The following is a 14,621-nucleotide window of genomic DNA, read 5'->3' as shown; positions in this document are numbered from 1 at the left end:
TCCTGAGCAGCTGGGATTACAGATGTGTGCCACCATGCCTGGCTAATTTTTGTATCTCTAATAGAGATGGGGTTTCGCCATGTTGGCCAAGATGGTCTCAAACTTCTAGCCTCATGTGATCCACCCACCTTGGCCTCCCAAAGTGCTGGGATTACAGGCGTGAGCCATTGCACCCAGCCAAAAATCATTAATATAAAATTCTTAAAGCACATCTGACATGGATCACCAGGGAAATGCTAGTTAGAAAATCAACAAAATAACTTAGTTAAAATAAAAGGTATAGTCAAAATAAAAAGCTTCAGCATACACCAGTGTCTGTAACCTGTTGAAAGCAGCAAGCCAAAGTTGAGAAGAGCAAACCACAGGCAGCTGCCTACCTTGCCTGGGGGCAGTCACTCAGGGACCAGAGCCATGTCCATGAACACCAGCCCAGGAACCATGGCCTGGCCTACAGAGCCTTTGTCAGAGGCTCACCCTGAAGCATCTGAATGAGCTAGATAGATCCAGACCTGGTGAGCTCACTGAGTGATCTAGAGTGGCCTAGTCAAGAGGCAAGGCAGGATCACTGGATTGGTGGCCTAGGCGGAGAGTAAATTTCACTCAAAGGTGAGACAGTGGAATTATGCAACACTATGAACAGCCCCCTTGGGGGTAAAGAACAACTCCAAGACTGGCAGATTGACGACTATACCCTCTTTCAGAATAAGTTTCTACCTAGGGAATATCTGGAAATATTTTTTAAAGATGAACATAAATTCCTATTGTTTATTACAGAGTCTACTACTTTGCCCAGGAAATTTTACCAGACATTTAAGTAAACATATCAACTAGATGTGGGTAAGGAGCATCTTAGTTTTGAAAGGGCCTCAGCATGCCGAATCACCCTATTGGAATTATTTGAGGGTATAAAAACAATATGACTCTGCCGGGCGCGGTGGGTCATGCCTGTAATCCCAGCACTTCGGGAGGCCGAGGTGGGCAGATCACTTGAGGTCAGTTCGAGAGCAGACTGGCCAACATGGCAAAACCCCATCTCTACTAAAAATACAAAAATTAACCAGGCATGGTGGTGTGCACCTGTAAACCCAGCTACTCAGGAGGCTGACACAGGAGAATCTCTTGAATCCGGGAGGTGGAGGTTGCAGTGAGCTGAGATCACGTCACTGCACTCCAGCCTGGGCAACAGAGTGAGACTCTGGCTCAAAAAAACAAAACAACAACAACAACAACAACAAAACCCGGTATGATTGGCTGGATGTGGTGGCTCATGACTGTAATCCCAGCACTCTGGGAGGTTGAGGCGGGCGGATCACTTGAGGTCAAGAGTTCGAGACTAGCCTGGCCAACATGGTGAAACCCTGTCTCTACCAAAAATACAAAAATTAGCCAGGTATGGTGGCAGATGCCCATAGTCTCAGCTACTCAGGAGGCTGAGGCAGGAGAATCGCTTGAACCCGGGAGGCAGAGGTTGCAGTGAGCCAAGATTGTGCCACTGCACTCCAGCCCAGGTGACAGAGCGAGACCCTATCTTAGGAAAAAAAAAGAAAAAGAAAACGGTGGCCAGGTGCTGGGACTCATGCTTGTAATCTCAGCACTTTGGGAGGCCAAGGCAGGTGGATCACCTGAGGTCAGGAGTTCAAGACCAGCCTGATCAACATGGCAAAACCCTGTCCCTACTAAAAATACAAAAACTAGCTGGGCATGATGGTGCACACCTGTAATCTCAGCTACTTGGGAGGCTGGGGCAGGAGAATTGCTTGAACCTGGGAGGCAGAGGTTACAGTGAGCCGAGATCGCGCCATTGCACTCCAGCCTGAGCAACAGAGTGGACTCTGTCTCAAAGAAAAAAAAGTATGATTATATATAATTATGGCAGAACTAGTAGACTAGTAGACAGAATTTCTACAGACTTTAAATGCTAAGATCCCACCAAAAAAAACCAGAACAAAATAACAACTAACTTCCATAAAACTTGGGTGAATGTATGTTGTCTGTGTGCATCCGTATATATGTCTTCATGTAATTCCCATTCATGGGGAAATATAAACAGAGTTTTTAGCCCATTGACTAATTTTGGACTAGAGCTTTATGCTTTCATAAATTACCTAGAATGGTGGTTTCCAACCCGTAAGGGAACCCAGCTTCACATCCAGATGTGTTCTCAAGGACCAGCCATTAGACACACCACTACTGAATAAGGACTCATGAAAAATTTATTTTAAAAAGGAAGTCTTCATAATTATATAAATGCTTTGGGACCCAATAATCTAGCAGAAGAATGTTAGGATTTAACTTTCATGAAAGAAGAGGCTTATTTCATTCATCACTGGATTCCCCATTAGGTAGGCAGTCAATAAATATTTGTAGAAGCAATAAAGTAAAACCTTCATTTGCAAATGGCCTTAAAGCTGTTCCTAATCAAAATGCAAAATTAAAAGACAGGTTCTCATGAGGCTGCATAAATAGGCAAAATTATGGCAAGTGACCATCAGTGAAGGCAAATGTGAAGGAACATTCAGGGGAAAAGCAATACAATTATACTTTTAGAATAATAGATATTAAGCTACGCTGTTCAATCAGCTTAGACTGTTAACCCTTAAGATACCACATCGCATGTTTCATTACAAAAGGCCCAGAAAATGCTGGGCATTATCAGAAAGAACACCCTAAGCAAATTAGAACTTGTGATCCTGCCCTTATTCAAAACCACTCTGTGTCCATAGCTACATGTGCTGTGCACTTTTGGTTCCCCATACCTCAAGAAAAACATACTAGAGTTGGAAGAGGTCCTGCAAAATCTCAGAGATTGAAGTTATAAAGTAAATGAAAGGGCCTTCTAATGATAGCCTAAAAATTAGAGCTCTATTTCTTTTTTCTGGAGAGATGAAAATTTAGGAGAAAGGGGAAAGTATAACTAAATTATAGGTTTTTTCATCAAACCTCATAATACTAGAGAGAAGAGGGCAGTATTTTGAAGTTTGAAATAAAATATGTACTGGGCTTGGACATTCCCAGGGTGCTCTGTAGATCTTCTTCCCTGGATGGGGACAAGGCAGGGCCCCTCTCTGAACTGACCTTTTTATTAGGAGAATTAAACCCCTGGTGGGTGGTGACTTGTTAAAAAAAGAAAGAAAAGATGTAGACAAAAGATGATTTTATCTATTGTCAGAAAATATCCTGAATTATCACAGGTAAAAAATATATAAATGTAGTAACATTCACATATTCAAATCTAAAAATAAAAAAGGCTCTGAGGAACTAAGAACAAGGACTTAACACTGAACCCATGAGGTTCTTCCCCCCTGCATAAAGCCTTCAAATTTCAAATAACATTAAACTTTGTCATCTGTTACCTCAGCAATGCTAAGTTTAGTAATAGTAGATTAATAAAAGTTCAGTAACAGGACATTAAGGAGGCAGAGGCACTCCAAAAAGCATTAAGAAAAATTTGATCTCTAGTCAATACATTCTGTTTAATAAGACAAGGAAGCAAATAAAAGCTTGCAGATTTATAAAATGAAAGTGAATGGCAGCATGATTTAAGGAACGCTGAACTGTGAGACAAAAAAAAAAAACGAAAAACAAGTTTTCTTGAATTCGCCATTGTTCATTGTATTAGGACTGGAAGGAAGGAAGGATGGATGTTTTACAGCCTGTGGGTGAACTCTCAACCCTGCTCCCCCACATGACTGACTATGGCTTAAATACTGATATCATTTGTGTTGCATTATTGCTTGTAATTAAGAGTTTTTATTTATTTATTTGTTTGCTTTGAGACAGGGTCTCACTCTGTCGCCCAGGCTGGAGTGCAATGGTGTGATCATAGCTCACTTCAGCCTCCACCTCCTGGGCTCAAGTGATCCCCCCGCCTCAGGCTCCTGCATAGTTGGGGCTACAGGTGTGCACCACCACGCCTGGCCAGTTTTTTTATTTTTGTAGAGACAGGGTCTCTTATGTTGTGCCAGGAATGGAAGCAGACAAGGGGAAAGTCAGAATGAGCAAACAAGTTCAAGAGTAAGCTGCTGCTCCCAAGATGTGCAGGAGCCTCACCTGAACTCGAGCAGGAACATTAATCATCGAGACACCGCTTCCATGGGTGGTAGCGAAGGGAACTTAGTGAAACTTCAGTAGGATCAGAGGAAACAGAAAAAAGAGCCTCATGTTCCTGGACCCAGAACAAAGCCCCAGATTGGGAATGGTATAGCTAAAATAATAAGGAATTGTGACCACATGGAATTGGCTTTCACTCCTATGGTATCAAGTTACTTGTATGAAGACCTTAGGTAGGCATTGGTTTAGTATGTAAAATTAACTTTAAGGATCTCTGAGTCCTTGAACAGGTTAGACTGCAACAGCTGAGCAAATTAATCTAGAACTTAGGGATTTCTACATAAAAATTAACTGCTAAAGTGGACAAGCAGACTCCATAGCATATACATCTCACTGGCCTCTTGAATACACATCTGAGGCCTGCTTATAGGTCTACGTCACTTCAAGTCTCAAATGTTCTGAATCAGTCAACGGCCAATGTTTCATTTCATGAAGCACCCGCTATTCAAGCCAGCAGCAAAAAAAATGGCCCAAAGAGATTCTCAGCAGTACGTAAGAAACACCTGCCCCAGTGGGCTCAGGCAAAAACAAACAAAAAAATGTTTTTTACTTGTCTTTTTTGTATGTTTTTTACTTGTCTTTCCTCCACTTAGTGTAGCCCCTCTAATGCACATGTTGCCATAAAATTTGCTGTGAAACATACATCTGATCACCAAGATGTCCCTTCAGCCTCACATGGAGGATGCATTCCAATGTGGTCTCTGCCCCTCTCCAGCCACTTCCCAGGATACCTTTCATTCTGACCCCAGTGATGGTTCTCTCACACTTTCTTGTGCCTCTGTGCCAGGGTTTGAGCTATCCTCCTGACTACAGAAGAATACCTGATACCCCAACCCACCAGGGCCCCAAACACAAACCTGTCTAAGAACTCCTCATCCCCAAGCTTCAGCTCCAGGGTCCCCTTCTGATGCCTTCTCTGAGTGCTGCAACTCCAGTCCTCTGCCCTCCTCCTGCTCCACTTTTCTCCTGACACCCAAGCCTCTCTTCCTCTATGGCAGCCCTTCTCACAGGGGGCTGGAATCATTCGTTTTCTCATCAGTCCTTCCCATCAGTATGTGAGCCTCTCCTGTGTTGGGGTCATGTCTTTCCCCTCTATTTCCGTGACCTAACACACCTGGTTCCCCATGGCAGGTGAGTTGTCACTGCTCCCACTGCTCCCAGAGCCATTCCTGGATGTCTCTTCAGCCCCCTGGCTGATGTACCTGCCCCTGCTTGCCCTGTGCAAGGTGTCCTTCACCCAGAGGCAGCTTCTCCTCTCCCCCTGCCATGCCTTTTCCACGCCAACCAAAGATTTCAAGGACAGAATTATTTTGCAAACATTCTAACAAGACTCGTAAGATGTTAAAGCTGAAGGGGCCCTTAGAAACTATCTGGTCCAGGGACTTCCAAATGCCTGTCTGAAGGCTGCTGCTGGACAGACTGCAAAAGAGTAACATGGGGAATGACTTAAAAATACAGATACACAGGCTCCACCATGAAAATTCTGATTCAATATGTCTAGAATGGATTCCTACTTTTTGTGTTTTTTTTTTAAAGCTTCCCAGGTGATTCTAGTGCACCAGTCTAGTCCAAACTCTTCGTTTTTTATACATGGAGAAATGAGGCTCAGAGAGGGGAACAGTCACCAAATGCTAAGACTTATGACTGGCACTGAGGGCACAAAGCTGAAGGCCCAGACCCTGCTCTTGAGCACCTACACATACATAATCCACTGGAAACATCTGTGGACACCACTGAGGCTCATCAAGGGCACAGAATTCCTACAGAAGTCACCTCACTCTCCCTTTTGCTTTATTTATTCTTCCTCACATCATAATTTTCTACCTGTACTGTAGTTTACTGAACATTTCAGTAAAGTGTTCTCTTTCCTGCTATTTTATAAGCCCCTCGGTAGACACTCACTAAATTACTGTTATTTCTAGATTTGTATCTCTACTTGGATATCTAATAGGCACCTCAGATCTACTATGTCTAAAATCTAGCTCTTGATTTCCTCCTACAGCCTTCCCCATTTCAGTAAATGACAATGCCATTCTTCCAGTTGCTTAGGCCTAAACCTCTCTTTCTTTCACACCCTTCATCCAATCTACAAGCACATCCTGTCAACTCAACCTTCAAAATACATCCAAGTCCAGCCATTTCTCACCACCTCTACCATCATCTCTCTCCTGTGTTCCCAGAAAAGCCTGCCAACTGATCTCCTTGCTTCCACTCTTGCCTCTACTAGTCATTCTCAACACAGCAGCCAGAGTATTGCTTTTGAAACACACGTTGCCACTGGGCACAGTGGCCCATGCCTGTAGTACCAGCTACTCAGGAGGCTGAGGTAGGAGGATCACTTGAGCCCAGGAATTTGAGGCTGCAGTGAGCCAGGAATGTACCTGAGAATAGCCACTGCACTCCAGCCTAGGCAACACAGTGAGACCCCATCTCAAAAAATAAGATAATTAAAAAATTTTAAAGCACACATCACATCATGTCCCTACTCTCTTCAAAACCCTTCAACACCATCCCACCTACCTCAGAGTGAAATCTCATCTTTCCCACATCCTCCACAGCCGGGATGATCTCACTGCCCCCATCTCCTATGCCTCTCACTCACCCAGTCTGTCCAGGCACACAAAGGCCTCCTTACGTTCCTCAGGCATGCTGGTCATGCTCCATTCCGAGCCTCTGCAGTCACCATTCCCTCTGCTTGAAACACTCTCCCACCAGATCTCGGTGGGCTCACTTCCTCACTTCTTCAGGCCTTTAATCCAATGTCACTTTGTCAGGAGCCTTCCATGACCATTCTACATGAGACACCAATCCCCAACCCCACCATCAATCTTTATCCCTTTACACTGCTTTATTTTCTTCCCAGCACTTATCACCACCTAGCATATATTATATAATTGTTCATTACCTTATTGTCTTTTTGTAAATTCCAATGTGTTTACAGGAAGGTAATCCACCATTAGAAAGGAGAAACATGCCAGGCACAGTGGCTCACGCCTATAATTCCGGCACTTTGGGAGGCGGAGGTGGGCTGATCACCTGAGGTCGGGAATTCGAGACCAGCCTGACTAACACGGTGAAACCCCGTCTCTACTAAAAACACAAAAATTAGCCAGGCATGGTGGTGGGCACCTGTAATCCCAGCTACTCAGGAGGCTGAGGCAGGAGCTTGAACCCAGGAAGTGGAGGTTGCAGTGAGCCAAGATCGTGCTATTGCACTCCAGTCTGGGCAACAGACGGACACCATGTCTCAAAAAAAAAAATAAAAGAAAGGAGGAAGAACAATTTGACAAGCTCATTTGTCCAGAATTAAGATTGTTCAGGATAATCACAGATTCCCAAGTGGGCTTATTATGAATCAAACATTTTGCAAATATGCAAATTTTTGTTTCACTTTTTAAAATTTTAGAGAGACCTTCAGTGGTTATGGGACCTCGCCAGTGGGAAGGGGTCTACCTAAAGTACCCTCGTCTATGAATCCTGGATCCCTGTAATGGCTGATTAAAGTAAATATTTTATCAGTGGGGGGTGCCTATTGGCCGATGTCCCATAAGGTCATTTGTTTTGAGGATGGGATCAGTGTGACACCACAGGAAAGAAAAGGCTAGCTCTGAGAACCATAGGGAAGAGGTAGGTACAGGGTGGGCCTGAGTCTTAAGAAAAAAAGACACAAAAGGCTGGGCACAGTGGCTCACGTCTATAATCCCAGCACTTCGGGAGGCTGAGACAGGTGGATGACTTGGGGTCAGGAGTTCGAGACCAGCCTGGTCAACATGATGAAACCTTGTCTCTACTAAAAATACAAAAACTAGCCAGGTGTGGTGGTGCACGCCTGTAATCCCAGCTACTCGGGAAGCTAAGGCGGGAGAATCACTTGAACCCAGGAGGCAGAGGTTGTAGTGAGCTGGGATCACGCCACTGCACTCCAGCCTCCAGCCTGGGTGACAGAGCACAACTGTCTCAAAAAAAAAAAAAAGAAAGAAAAGGAAAGAAGATAAGAAGATACTGGCTAGGCACTATGGCTCGTGGCTATAATCCCAAGCGTGAGGCCAAGGCAGGTAGATCATTTGAGGCCAGGAGTTCAATACCAGCTGGGCAACATGGCAAAACCCCATCTCTACAAAAAAAAAAAAAAAAAAATTAAAATTAAAATTAGGTGGGCGTGGTGGCACATTTCTGTAGTCCCAGCTACTCAAGAGGCTGAGGTGGGAGGATTGCTTGAGCCCGGGAGGTTGAGGCTGCAGCGCGCTGTGATTGTACCACTGCACTCCAGGGTAGGTAACACAGCAAAACCCTGTCTCAAAAAAAAGAAAGAAAAGAAAAGAAACAAATAAAAAAAAGAAAATACAACTCCGTGAACAAACTGAAATACCATTGAATTGTACACTTTAAACGGGTAAATTGTATGGCATGTGAATTATATCTCAATAAAGCTGCTATATTTTTTAAAAGATAGAAGAAGACAGAACTGGAGGGAGCCGGGATTATACAAGACAATAAAACTGACTGGGACAAGCAGAAACTAGGCGTAGGCAGCAAGCACAGTTTACACAGAGCTGACAATTTAGATACAAACTGATACTTTGTAACCCGCACCTCCTTTACCTTTCCTTATTTGCAAACAGATCTCAACAATAACCTGGCACCACATTTTGTTAGAAGCAAACAGGACCCAGAGATTTTAGAAAAAGGGGGACAGGACTCCTCTTGTTCACACACCATCCTAGTGTGTTCAGTCCAGTGAACTTCGTAAATGCATCATCTCTTGGTAGTGGGGACCCCTAAATTTAAGCAAGAAGCCAGCAGCCTCAGACCTGCTGGGAACCAAGCCTCAACTTCCAACGCAAAGGACCCTAGAAAACAGTGTTGGCCAGGTGCGGTGACTCACGCCTGTAATGGCAGCACTTTGGGAGGCCGAGGCAGGTGGATCGCCTGAGCTCAGGAGTTCGAGACCACCCAGGGCAATATGGTGAAACTAAAAATACAAAAAATGTCTACTAAAAATACAAAAAAATTACTAAAAATACAAAAAAATTAACCGGGTGTGGTGGTGCATGCCTCTAGTCCCAGCTACTTGGGAGGCTGAGGCAGGAGAATCACTTGAGCCCCAGAGGCGAAGGCTGCAGTGAGCCGAGATCACGCCACTGCATTCCGGCTTGGGCTACGGAATGAGACTCCATCTCGAAAAACAAAAAGAAAACAGAAAGTGGCCATTCCATAGGATCACTCTTTCTTTGGTGGTTTTGAGGGTGCCACCAGTCTCATCTACCACAGACAACCTACAGTTCCAAAGCTTCCTAAACTGACAGGTCTGGAGGGACACGAGGAGCATGCTATTATTCTTAGAGGCATCTCTATGGTTGCCTTAGATCACCACAGGAGTTTAGGAGCTGGTGAGTCAAAGGGCTGGTAAAGTTTCTCTCCCAAGTGTTCTGTTCTTATTCCCCTTTTCTTACATACACACACACACACACACACACATACATACACACACACACACACACACTCTTCCCTTTCTCATCCTCTCTCCCCCTATTCCTTCCTCCATGGTACACTTTCTCTCCCTCTCTTCTCTTCCCTTGTCCTCTCTCTCTCTGTCTCTCTAACCACCCCCCGACTCTCCAGCTCCTGCTCTCTCCCTCATGCCTCTCTTCCTCCCTCTTCTCTCCTTCCCCGCTCAACAGAGATCTGGGTGTGCTCTTTCACCATGACTGCTCAGACCTGAGGGAAGCCAGCCTTCAGCAAGAAATTAGGGCCCCAGCCAAAGCAGCCTTTCACCAACAATCCAGCATGGCAACAGATCCAATATCCAGGTGTTCTGTATGTGCCTACTGTATGTCCCTGGTGATCCAAGGGAATGATAACCATAACATGTCCCTATGTGCCTTTCTATGATCAGACAAATGGACTATTAAGAGCCTTCACATAGTGAAATGTTTACAGATAAAATGATGTGACATTTGGAATTGGTCTCAAAATAACACACGGCAAGAGGAAGAGAACAAGGAGGGGATACATAAATGAAACAAGATTGACCATGTAGCCAGGCATGGTGGTGTGTGCTGTAGTCCCAGCTACTCGGGAGGCTGAGGTGGGAGGATTGCTTGAACCCAGGGGGTAAAGGCTGCAGTGAGCCTTGATTGCACCACTGCACTCCAGCTTGGGTGACAGAGTGAGACCCTGTCTCAAAAAAAACAAAACATAAAAAAAAAAAAAAAAGTGACCATGAATTGATAACTACCGAATCTGAGTGAGTACACAGAGGTTTATCATATTTTTTTCTATATTTGTACATTTCAGCACAATAGGGACCCACCCCTTGGCTAGTAGACTTTATGGGTCCAATCACACACTCATCAGGATGGCTATTATTTAAAAACAAAACAAGTCCAGGTGCGGTGGCTCACGCCTGTAATCCCAACACTTCAGGAGGCCGAGGTGGGTGGATCACAGGTCAAGAGATGGAGACCATCCTGGCCAACATGGTGAAACCCCGTCTCTACTAAAAATATAAAATTTAGCTGGGTGTGGTGGCACGCACCTGTAGTCCCAGCTACCCAGGAGGCTGAGGCAGGAGAATGGCATGAACCCGGGAGGTGGAGGTTGCAGTGAGCCAAGATCACATCACTGCACTTCAGTCTGGCAACAGAGCAAGACTCTGTCTCAAAAAACAACAACAACAACAACAACAATAATAACAAGTGCTAGTGAGGATGTGGAGAAATCAGATTCCTTGTGTATCACTGGTGGGAATGTAAAATGGTGCAGCTGCTATAGAAAGCAGTTGGAAAAATTAAACAGAATTACCATATGATCCAGCAATTCCACTTGTGGGTATATACTCAAAAGAATTTAGAGTGGGGGGACACAAGATATTTGTATACTCATGTTCATAGCAGCATTATTCATAACACTCAAAGGTGGAAGTAACCCAAGTATCTATCAACAGATGAAAGGATAAACAAAATGTGGTATATACACACAATGGAATATCATTCAGCTTTAAAAAGGAAGGAAATTCTGACACATGCTACAACAGACAAATACTGAATGATTCCACTTACATGAGGTCCCTAGAGTAGGCAAATTCATAGAGACAAGAAGTAGAATTGTGGTTGCCAGGGGTTAGCAGGAGAGAGAGAGGGAGTTATTGTTTAATAGGTGCAGAGTTTTAGTATGAGATGATATCAGGTTCTGGAGATGGACAGTGGTGATGCTTGTACAACTGTGAATGTATTTAATGCCACTGAGCTGCACACTTAAAAATGGTAACTTTTGTTATACGTATTTTATCATTAAAAAAAACAAAATCCAGGGAACAAAAAAATCTCATGTCCAAACTCTTGGCTTTTCAAGGTCAGCTCAGGTCAGCCTAGACATCATACCTTAGAGAGGATCTCAAAACAAGGGTGTGGCGAGCGTTGCTAGGGGAGCAGAGCTGCGGAGAAAGGAAAAACTTCTACCTAGGCACATGGTCTAGAGTCCAAACACCACCTAAGGAAAGAAGAAAAACAAAAATTTTTTTAAGTGGGTCTGAAGGTAAATGTTAGAGTAAGGAAAGATAGTTTAAAAAAACTAATAATAATAATCCAAGTGTAAGTAAGACCCTGAGAAAAATCCCCAAACGTAAATTCAAGCAGGCCACAAATGTAGTCAAAGACAAAGCTTTTCCCAGCTCCACATCTGCTCCCCTCCCTCTATTACAGGCTGGTGGTTCAGAGCACAGACTCTATCTGGGTTCAAATCCTAGTCCTACTACTTACTAACCTTGAGACCTGGGGCAAGATTCTTCATCTCTGTCTGTTTCCCCATACGTAAAATGGGCTATTATAGGGATCAAATGAGTTAATATTTATAAAGCTCTTGAAACACTGCCTTTCACATAGCAAATACATGTTTGTTAAGTATTATGCCACCAACCTCAGTGGCCACCAAGCTTTCCCTCATAAGTTTTCAGAGTGCCCCAGAAATCGCATGGAGAGAGGACAGAAAGACAAGCGAAGTAAAGCCGGGTTTAGTTTACCCCCCCCACACAACTCCTCCTCCAGTACTCGGGATGCCCGCTGAAGCTGAAGAAGCAGAGGGCCAAGCAGGGGCCAGTGGGGCAGGTGAGCTGCGGAAATCATGGCGGGGGCAGATAGCAGTGTAGGAAGAGGTCAGCACAGAGCAGGTGATGAGAATGAGGGACAAAAAGAGGAAAGTTGGCAGAATCCTTTTTTAAAAAACTAGGTGGTCCTCAACTGTAGCCGAACATGAGAATCACCTTGGGAACTTGGGAAGCTACTAATACTTGGCCACTACCTCCCTAAGATTCAGATTTAATTGACTAGTGTTGAGAAACACTGGTTAACAGCCCATCAACTACATATACCCACAAGTTACCTAATATAAGGACTCATTCCCTGAATTTCTCGTTCTGCCCATTCTCACTCTAACCCTGCATTCCCTCACTTGACTTCATTTTTGTCCAATTTTGACAGACCAACATTTAGTTTGGATTCTAAATAGTAATACAGACAATATTAATGTAAAAATGTAGAAGGGAAGGGAAAGAAACCAATTATCTCAATTCTATAGAAAGAAACTAGAGAAAACTTTCCTGAAGTTTTTCCTTTTATTTGGACTTTCACATTTCAAAACATAAACTAACAAGCAGACACTGTGCTGTCCAAATGAGGACAAAAGTTAGAGATCAGGGGCCAAGGGGTGTCTTAGGTCTGCTGTCCAATGGTAAATAAATTGGGAGGTGCTCCAATGAGTATACCAGGTTATTTATTCCGGATTAACCTTGGTTCCTCTGGCCACCAGTTTCTGTTGGGTTATCCAGACAGTTTCTCTCATATGCGCAATCATGCAGTTTGGATGCAGAATGGCTAACAAACCTGAGTGTCAGGCTTCACTTCCAAGCTGGCTGCTTCTCCCAGGTCACCCTAATCACACACTCATGCTTGGATGTGTAGGAATTTTACAGTTTATAACACACTCTTCACACTGCACAAGGAACTCACCAGTGAGTGAACTAAGACTGGCACTCAGGCTCCTGCCTGCCCCCAAGGACCAAGCTACCCTTGTACTTTGAACTCCGAACCGGCAGGTCAGTTTTCACATTTCAAGCTTCCCAACACACTCATCTTCCCAAGGTGCTACTGAATAGGGCACAAATTTTCCTTCAGTTTGGTATTGAGACATTCACTGTAGCCCTTGCCATAACGATGACACACCTTAGAGTGTTATAAGACCAAGATCAGACAACATTGCTCTAGAACACTGTTCTAGATTAGAGCTTCTTCCAATACTAGAAAGACTCAGGACTATCGGAGCCAAAGAGATTCTAGGAAACCATTAAATTTAAACCACTTACTCTACAAGCAAGGAAACTGAGGCCCAGAGAGGTGAGGTAATCAAATAAGAAAAGGGACATAAACTGGAGAGTTTTTATTACTGTGGAAGATTCCTGTTATTCCTGGCAAGGTCACGGGGCCCTTGCTTGCGCCCTTCCCATCAGAGCAGCTGAAGTCTCCTACTCACAGTTACCCTTCAAATCTCTCCACCAAATACAGGGGATAAGCCTTATTTAACCCTCAGACCAGTGCTTCTCATCCCTGGAGCGATCCTAATGCCTAACCCCAGCTCAGACCAATTAAACCAGAAATTCTAGAGGTGAAGCCACCATAGGATCCCCAAAATCCATACCTTCCCCCACGGATTCCTTAAACCCTCCCCAGCCTGAAGGGCTTTTGCACTTGCTCTTTTCTCCAATCTGATTGCTCTTTCCTCAGATACCTGCATGGCTCCCTCTCTCACTTCCTTCAGACCTCTGCTCAAAGGCCGTTTAATCAATGAGATTTCTCTTGACTTCTCAACTTAAAATAGAAAACCTGCCTCCTTACCAAATCCCTCATCCACCATCCCTGCTTTATTTTTCTCCATAACACTTTTCAGCATCTATTTTATCTTACTTATTTTCTATAAATGCATACAAACCAGAATGAGCCCCATAAGAGTAAGATTTGTGTTTATTTTGTTCCTTGTTATATTCCCAGTGCCTAGAATAGTGCCTGGCACATAGCAGACCATCACACATATATTCTAAATGAACACATCAGGAACACAAATCTCAAAATATGACTCATACCAAAAGATCATAAAGAAGCAGCCGTTTGGTTGATTATACCAAAAACACTTCCTCACTGATCTCATCTTGGCACAACCCTTATCAAAAACAGGATAGAAGCCTAATGAAACAGAAACCATTCAGAAATACTTTCAGAAATAAGTATTTCTAGTCAATTAATCCAACCCAATGGGTTTGTTCGTCAAAGACAATTTGTTCTGAGAAATAAACACACGGAAATAGAAAATGAAGTTGAAAGGTGATGGAACAAATGCTTTCAGATATCATCTTAGCATATGTGCAGATTCAGAAGAAAGCCCGAGAGCACTGACAGCTGTACTCAGGAAGAGTTTTCAGCAGACCAGAAAGAACAGACAGGCTCCTCTCCTGGGATTACAGC

At 43.9% G+C, this 14,621-nt stretch overlaps 1 protein-coding gene across 6 annotated transcripts in view; it reads right to left on the bottom strand.

The window, feature by feature from the left end:
- Nucleotides 1-14,621, bottom strand: part of ZNF592 (zinc finger protein 592) — a 54,665-nt gene that overhangs the window by 26,690 nt on the left and 13,354 nt on the right. For 5 of the 6 annotated variants that reach the window (XM_058427270.1, XM_032175537.2, XM_058427273.1 and 2 more), the window contains one exon: nt 11,493-11,601. The exons of the other annotated variant lie outside the window; for it this stretch is intronic. The gene's annotated coding sequence lies outside the window, so the exon portion shown is untranslated. The remainder of the gene's footprint in view (nt 1-11,492; nt 11,602-14,621) is intronic. 6 annotated transcript variants of the gene reach the window in all.

The sequence above is a fragment of the Hylobates moloch genome, unplaced genomic scaffold (genome assembly GCF_009828535.3).
Source record: "Hylobates moloch isolate HMO894 unplaced genomic scaffold, HMol_V3 SCAFFOLD_14, whole genome shotgun sequence".
NCBI classification, from domain to species: Eukaryota; Metazoa; Chordata; class Mammalia; order Primates; family Hylobatidae; genus Hylobates; species Hylobates moloch.
This window is presented reverse-complemented; position numbering and strand designations above follow the sequence as displayed.